The sequence below is a fragment of the Macrobrachium nipponense genome, chromosome 48 (assembly GCF_015104395.2).
Source record: "Macrobrachium nipponense isolate FS-2020 chromosome 48, ASM1510439v2, whole genome shotgun sequence".
Lineage (NCBI taxonomy): Eukaryota > Metazoa > Arthropoda > Malacostraca > Decapoda > Palaemonidae > Macrobrachium > Macrobrachium nipponense.
The window spans coordinates 21,338,419-21,345,841 of record NC_087223.1 but is presented as its reverse complement, the minus strand read 5'-3'; positions in this window follow the sequence as shown (position 1 = coordinate 21,345,841).

Sequence of the window (7,423 nt, the reverse complement as noted above, 5' to 3'; positions counted from 1 at the left end):
AAAGACATTTTTTTCCGCGATTTCTGTTGTTTCTTCCTTCTTTGATCAAAGGTTGTTGTTTTTCCTTTCCTTCCTTCCTCCTTCAAAGGTGTTGTTTCCGCAAAAATCGCGAATTATTCCTTCAAAATTCGCGAATTTCGCGCAGAAATCGGAAGCAAAAAGAAAAAAAAAAGAAAAATCGTCGCGGAAAACAAAATTTCCGAAAAACGCGAAAAATAGTTGGAAAAGCTAAGAAAAACGTCAAAATCTCAGGGAAAAGAAGAAAAAAACGCCAAAACCGCGGGAAAAAAAATTGGGAAAAAAATCGTCAGAGGCGTTTTTCAGGAATTTTCGCGATTTTCGCGGAAATCGGCGGCAAAACGTCAAAAAGCTGCGATTTTCGGGGTTTTTTTTCGGCGTTTTTCGACGCTTCGCGCCGAAAAAACGCCGAAAAAACCCCGAAAATCGCGAAAAATCGTCGGCAAGAACTTCAAAAAAACGGCGATTTTCGGGAATTTTTCGACGCTTTTCGGCGCTTCGCGCCGAAAAACGTCGAAAAATCCCCGAAAATCGCGAAAATCGCGAAAATCTTGTCTTGAAGTGGGTCCAAATCGTCTTTTTTTTTTTTTTTCTCTCTCTGGGAAGGGTTAGGGAGTGAGGAACAGGAAAGGCTAAGTAAGGGGAGGAAGGAAAACCGTCGGAAAGAGGGGTCAATTTCTGTCTGATTCTCTTTTTCTCTCTCATTTTCTCTCTCTTTCATTCTTTCTTTCTCTCTCTCTCTCTCTCTCTCTCCATTCTCGCTCCTTAAAAAAAAAAAAAAAAAAAAAATTTCCGTTCCTCCTTCCTTCCTCCTCTCTCTCTCTCCTCTTTCTTTCACTCCCAAGTTAAACCTCTCATATTCTCCCACTCTCTCTCTCTCTCTCTCTCTCTCCATTCTTATCATCATCATTCTGATTTCCTCCGTTCCTTCCTTGAAAAAAAAAAAAAAAAAAAGAATTGGGGGGGTCACCCCCCACCCCCACATCCCCCCAAACCCCTCCTTCTCTGAAAGCCTTATGTAATGAGAAGAGAAAGAGAAAGAAAGAATGAAAGAAGGAAAGAGTCAAAGACAGGGGTCATCAAGTACAATATCCTTCCTCTTCCTTCCTTCCTCCCTATAACAGGCTCTAACACGATTTCTGTCTCTCTCTCGGAGCTAAAAGAAGGGAAGGAGGAGGAAGGATGACGACACTCACTGAGTGAGGAAGGAAAGTTTCTTTCTTTCTCTCTCTCTCCTTCTCTTTCTCTGAAGAGTTTTAAGGGGGGGTTTGGGAGTGAAGGAAGGGGGGGAGGGGTCTGATTTTTTTTATTCTTTTTTTCTCTACTAGAGGGAAAGTTTCATCATAGGGAGAGAGTGATTCTGTGAGAGAAAGTGAGTGAATGTGATGCCTTAAGTCAAGGTGAAAGAGAGAGAGAGAGAGAGAGAGGAGGAAGGAAATGAGAAGGAAAATTTTTTTTTTTTTTTTTTTTTTTTTAGAGAGCGAGAACGAACAGGGAGAGAGAGAGAGAGAAAGAGAGAAACAGGAGAATGAAAAAGAGAGAAACGAAGACAGAAAGAGAGAATGAGAAATTTGACCCCCCCTCCCCCCCTAACCCCCTCTATCCAACGATTTTCCCTACCTATAAGGCCTTTCCTTCCTCCTTCCTCCCTCCCTCCCTCCTTCATTCCCGAGAAAGAGAAAAAAAGGACGATTTGGACCCATTTCCAGACAAGATTTCCGCGATTTTCGCGATTTTTCCGGCCGAAAAACGTCGAAAAATCTCGGAAAATCGCAGTTTTTGACGAAAAAACGCCGAAAATTCTCCGAAAAAACGCCGCGCGCTCTTTTTTATTTCGCGAGATTTTATCGTTTTCTTCTTTCTTTTCCGCGATTTTTGCGTTTTTCGGAGATTTTTCGGGCAATTTTCGCGTTTTCGGAGATTTTTTTCTGCGATTTCGCGTTTTCGGAAATTTTTCTGCAATTTTCGCGTTTTTTCGGAGATTTTTTCCGGCGGTTTTCGGAGATTTTCCGAAATTCCTGAGATTTCTCGAGAATTTTTCGGCAATTTCCCGCGGTTTTCGACAACTTTCGCGAAATTCGCGAATTTCTCAGGAATAATCATTCGCGATTTTGGAAGGAGGAAAGACATTTTCCGCGATTTTGTTGTTTCTTCCTTCTTTGATCAAAAGGTTGTTGTTGTTTTTCTCTTTCCTTCCTTCCTCCTTCAAAGGTTGTTTGTGTTTTTCTTCCTTCTTTTGTTACCAAAGGAATTTTTTCGAAAAAATCTCGAAAAACCGTCGAAAATCGCGAAAATTTATCCGAAAACCGTGAAAATTGCGGAAAAAAAAATTCCGAAAAACGCGAAAATCAGCGAAAAAAAAATCTCGGAAAACTGTCAAAAATCTCCGAAAGACGGCAAATTCGCCCGGGGAAAAAAAACGAAAATCGTCGGTAAAAACGTCGAAAACGTCAAAAATGTCAAAAACAACGGCGATTTTTGGTTTTTTTCGCGAAAAAAAAAACACGAAAAAATCGCGAAAATCGCGAAAATCGTTGGTAAAAACGTCGAAAAAACCCGAAAATCGCGAGAATCGTCGGCAAAAACCCGTCGAAAAAAACGTCAAAAAATCGCCGAAAATCGCGGAAAATCTTGTCTTGAAATGGGTCCAAAATCGTCATTTTTTCTCTCTTCTCTCTCTCGGGAAGAAGGAGGAAGGAAAGGCTAAGTAAGTAAGTAAGGGGAGGAAGGAAAATCGTCGGGTCAGGGGGGGTAGGGGGGGTCAATTTCTGTCTCATTCTCTTTTTCTCTCTCATTTTCTCTCTTTCTCATTCTTTCTTTCTCTCTTTCTCATTCTCTCTTTCTCTCCATTCTCGCACTTCTCAAAAAAAAAAAAAAAAAAAAAAAAAATTTTTCCTTCCTCCTTCCTTCTCCTCTCTCTCTCATCTGCTTCATCTCCATTAAAGGTCTCATTTCTCCTTCCTTCTTCACACCTCCCCTCTCTCTCTCCTCATAGGTTCTCTCATCTCCCATTCGAACTCCTCTCTTATCGGATTCCTATGATTCCTTCCTCCCTTCAAAAAAAAAAAAAAAAAAAAAAAAAAATTAAAAAAAAAAAAAGGGGGGGGTAGGGGGGGCCCCACCCCACATCCCCCCCCCACCAAAACCTCCTCCTCCTCTGAAAGCCCTTATGTAATGAGAAGAGAAAGAGAAAGAGAAGAAAGGAAAAAGAAAGACAAAGGGGGGATAGGGGGGGGGTCATCAGGTTCATCCGATCCCTCCTAACCCTAACCCTATATAGCTCTAACCTAAAGGGTATATAGCTGAAACAGGCTCTAACATGATTTGGCTTTGCTTCCTCTTCCCTTCCTCCTCTCTGGGAGTGAGGAAGGAAAGTTTCTTTCTTTCTCTTCTCTCTCTTTCTCTGAAGAGTTTCAAGGGAGGGTTTGGGGCTGAAGGAATGGGGGAGGGGATTGGTTTTTTTATATCTTTTTTTTTTCTCTCTCAGAGAGAAAGTTTCATCATATGGAGAAAGGGATTCTGTGAGAGAGAGTGAGTGAAAGTGATGCCTTAAATGGGAAGGAAAGAGAGAGAGAGAGGAGGAAGGAGGAAGGAAGGAAAATAGGAAAAATTTTTTTTTTTTTTTTTTTTTTAGAGAGCGAGAATGAAAAGAGAGACAGAGAGAGAAACAGAGAATGAAAAAGGGAGAAACGAACCCCAAGACAGAAACAGAGAATGAGACGACATTAATTGACCCCCCCTACCCCCCCTAACCCGACGATTTTCCTTCCTCCTTCCCTTCCCTTCCCTTCCCAACAGACCAGAGAGAGACAGAGAGAGAGAAAATATATAACGATTTTGACCCATTTCCAGCAGGATTTTCGCGATTTTCGCGATTTCGGGTTTCCCGAGATTTTCGACGTTTTTCGGCGCTTCGGCGAAAATCTCGTGAAAATCGCCGTTTTTGACGTTTTTTCGGAGAATTTTCGGCGTTTTTCGGCGCGAAGCGTCGAAAAACGCCGAAAAATTCTCCGAAAAAAAACGCCGCCGCTCTGTTTTATTTCGCGAGATTTTGGCGTTTCTTCTTTCTTTTCCGCGATCTTCGCGATTTTTCGGAGATTTTTCTGCGATTTCCGCGTTTTTGAGAGATTTTTTTCGGCAATTTTCGCGTTTTTCGGAAAAATTTTCTGCGATTTTTGCGTTTTTCGGAGATTTTTTCCGGCGATTTTCGGAGATTTTCCAAAATTCCTGAGCTTTTCCGAGAATTTTTCGACAATTTCCCGCGATTTTCGACAATTCTCGCGAAATTCGCGAATTTCGCTCAGAAATCGGAAGCAAAAAAAAAAAAAATCGAAAATCGCGGGAAAACATTCCGAAAAAGGCGAAAATCGCAGGAAAAGCTAAGAAAAACGTCAAAATCACAGGGAAAAAGAATAAAAAACGCCAAAAACGCCGGGGGAAAATATTGGGAAAAAAAAAATCGTCAGCGGCGTTTTTCAGAAATTTTCGCGATTTTCGCGGAAATCTGCGGCAAAAAAGTCGGAAAACGTCAAGATGCTGCGATTTTCGTGTTTTTTCCCGTCGTTTTTCGACGCTTCGCGCCGAAAAACGCCGGAAAAAACCCGAAAATCGCGAAAATCGTCAGTAGAAAACGTCAAAAAACGGCGATTTTCGGGATTTTTCGACGTTTTTCGGCGCTTCGCGCCGAAAAACGTCGAAAAATCGCCGAAAATCTTGTCTTGAAAATGGGTCCAATCGCTTTTTTTCTTTTTCTTCTCTCTCTGGGGAAGGGAGGGAGTGAGGAAGGAAAGGCTAAGTAAGTAAAGGGGAGGAAGGAAAATCGTTTGGGAATGAAGGGGGTTAGGGGGGGTCCAAATTTCGGAGTCTGATTTCTCTTTTTCTCTCTTCGTTTGTTCTCTCTTTCCTGATTCTTCTCTTTCTTCTCTCTCCCTCCCTCTCCTCCATTTCTTTCGTTTTTCTTTAAAAAAAAAAAAAAAAAAAAAATTTAAAAAAAAAAAAATTTTCCTCCTCCTTCCTCCTCTCCTTCCTCCTCTCTCTCTTCTTTCCTTTCCCTTTCCTTTAAACCTACTTTTCCCCAATTTATTTTTTTGTCTTCCCATTCCAATTCCCTCTCTCTCTCTCTCTCTCTCTTCCTCCCATTTCGAATCATCATCATTCTGATTCCTTCCTTCCTTCCTTGAAGAAAAAAAAAAAAAAAAAAAAATTAGGGGGGGTCACCTCCCCCCCACATCCCCCCAAACCCTCCTCTTCTTAAAGCCCTTATGTAATGAGAAGAGAAAGAAAGAGAAAGAAAGAAAGAAAGAAAGAAAGATCACAGATATAGAGGTTCATATCCTTCCTCCTCCCTTTGACTACAACAGGATGAAACACGATTTGCTTTCCTTCCTTCCTCTTCCTCCTTCCTCTTCCTCTTCCTTCCTCTTCCTTCCTCTCTGGGGAGGAAGAGGAAGCAAAGTTTTCTCATAAGAGATTAAGAGTTTCAAGGAGGGTTTGGGGCGGGGTGAAGGAAGGGGGGGGGGGGGAGGGGGATGATTTTTTTTTATTCTTTTTTTCTCTACTAGAGAAGAAAGATTCATCATATGGAGAAAGTGATTCTGTGAGAGAAAGTGAGTGAAAGGGATGCCTTTAAGTGAAAGGTGGAAGAGAGAGAAGAGAGGAGGAAGGAAATGAGGAAGGAAAAAAATTTTTTTTTTTTTTTTTTTTTAAGAGAGCGAGAGAGAACGAAAAGAGAGAGGGAGAGAGAGAGAAACAGAGAATGAAAAAGGGAGAAACAAAGAAGAGAAAAAAAGAGAGAATGAGACAGAAATTGACCCCCCCTACCCCCCCTAACCCGACGATTTTCCTTCCTCCCTCCCTTACAAGAAAGACCTTTCCTTCCTCCTTTCCCCTCCTTCCCTTCCCAACAGACACAAAGAGAAAGATACAGAGAGAGAGAGAGAGAGAGAGAGAAAATATATAACGATTTTGACCCATTTCCAGCCAGGATTTTCGCGATTTTCGCGATTTTTTCGCGATTTTGCGCCGTTTCTGACGTTTCTTCGGAGAATTTTCGGCGTTTTTCGGCGCGAAGCGTCGAAAAACGCCGAAAATTCTCCGAAAAAACGCCGCGCTCTGTTTTATTTCGCGAGATTTTGGCGTTTTCTTCTTTCTTTTCCGCGATTTTCGCGTTATTCGGAGATTTTTTCGGGCAATTTCGCGTTTTTCGGAGATTTTTTCTGCGATTTTTGCGTTTTTCGGAAATTTTTCTGCAATTTTCGCGTTTTTCGGAGATTTTTTCCTAGGCGATTTTCGGAGATTTTTTCCGAAATTCCTGAGATTTCTCGAGGAATTTTTCGGCAATTTCCCGCGATTTTCGACAATTCTCGCGAAATTCGCGAATTTCTCAGGAATAATAATAATTCGCGATTTCGGAAGGAGGAAAGACATTTTTCCACGATTTTTGTTGTTTCTTCCTTCTTTGATCCAAGGTTCTTGTTTTTCCTTTCCTTCCTTCCTCCTTCAAAGGTGTTGTTTCCGCAAAAATCGCGAATTATTCCTTCAAAATTCGCGAATTTCGCGCAGAAATCGGAAGCAAAAAAAAAAAAAAATAAAATCGCGGGGAAACAAAAAAAATTTCCGAAAAACGCGAAAATAGTTGGAAAAGCTAAGAAAAACGTCAAAATCTCAGGGAACAGGAAAAAAAAAAAAAAAAAAAAAAACGCCAAAAACCCCGGGGGAAAAATTGGGAAAAAAAATCGTCAGAGGCGTTTTTCAGAAATTTTCGCGATTTTTCGGGCGGAAATCGGCGGCAAAAAGTCTGAAAACGTCAAAAAGCTGGGATTTTCGGGTTTTTTTCCGGCGTTTTCGACGCTTCGCGCCGAAAAACGCCGAAAAAAAACCAAAAATCGCGGAAATCGTCGGTAAAAAACGTCAAAAAACGGCGATTTCGGGGATTTTTCGACGTTTTTCGGCGCTTCGCGCCGAAAAAACGTTCGAAAAAATCCCGAAAATCGCGAAAATCGCGAAAATCTTGTCTTGAAATGGGTCGAAATCGTCTTTTTTTTCTCTTTCTTCTCTCGGGAAGGGAAGGAGGAAGGAGGAAAGGAAAGGCTAAGTAAGTAAGGGGAGGGAGGAAGGAAAACCGTCGGAAAGAGAGAGGGGGTCAGGGGGGGTAGGGGGGGTCAATTTCTGTCTGATTCTCTTTTCTCTCTTGTTTTCATCTCTTTCTTTCATTCATTCTTTCTCTTTCTTTCTCTCTCCATTCTCGCTTCCTTAAAAAAAAAAAAAAAAAACAAAAAAAAAATTTTCCTTCCTCATCCTTCCTCCTTCTCTCTCTCTCTCTCTCTCTCTTTTTCCCTTTCCTTTAAACCTCTCACATTCTCCCATTCTCTCTCTCTCTCTCTCTCCATTCGAATCATCATCATTC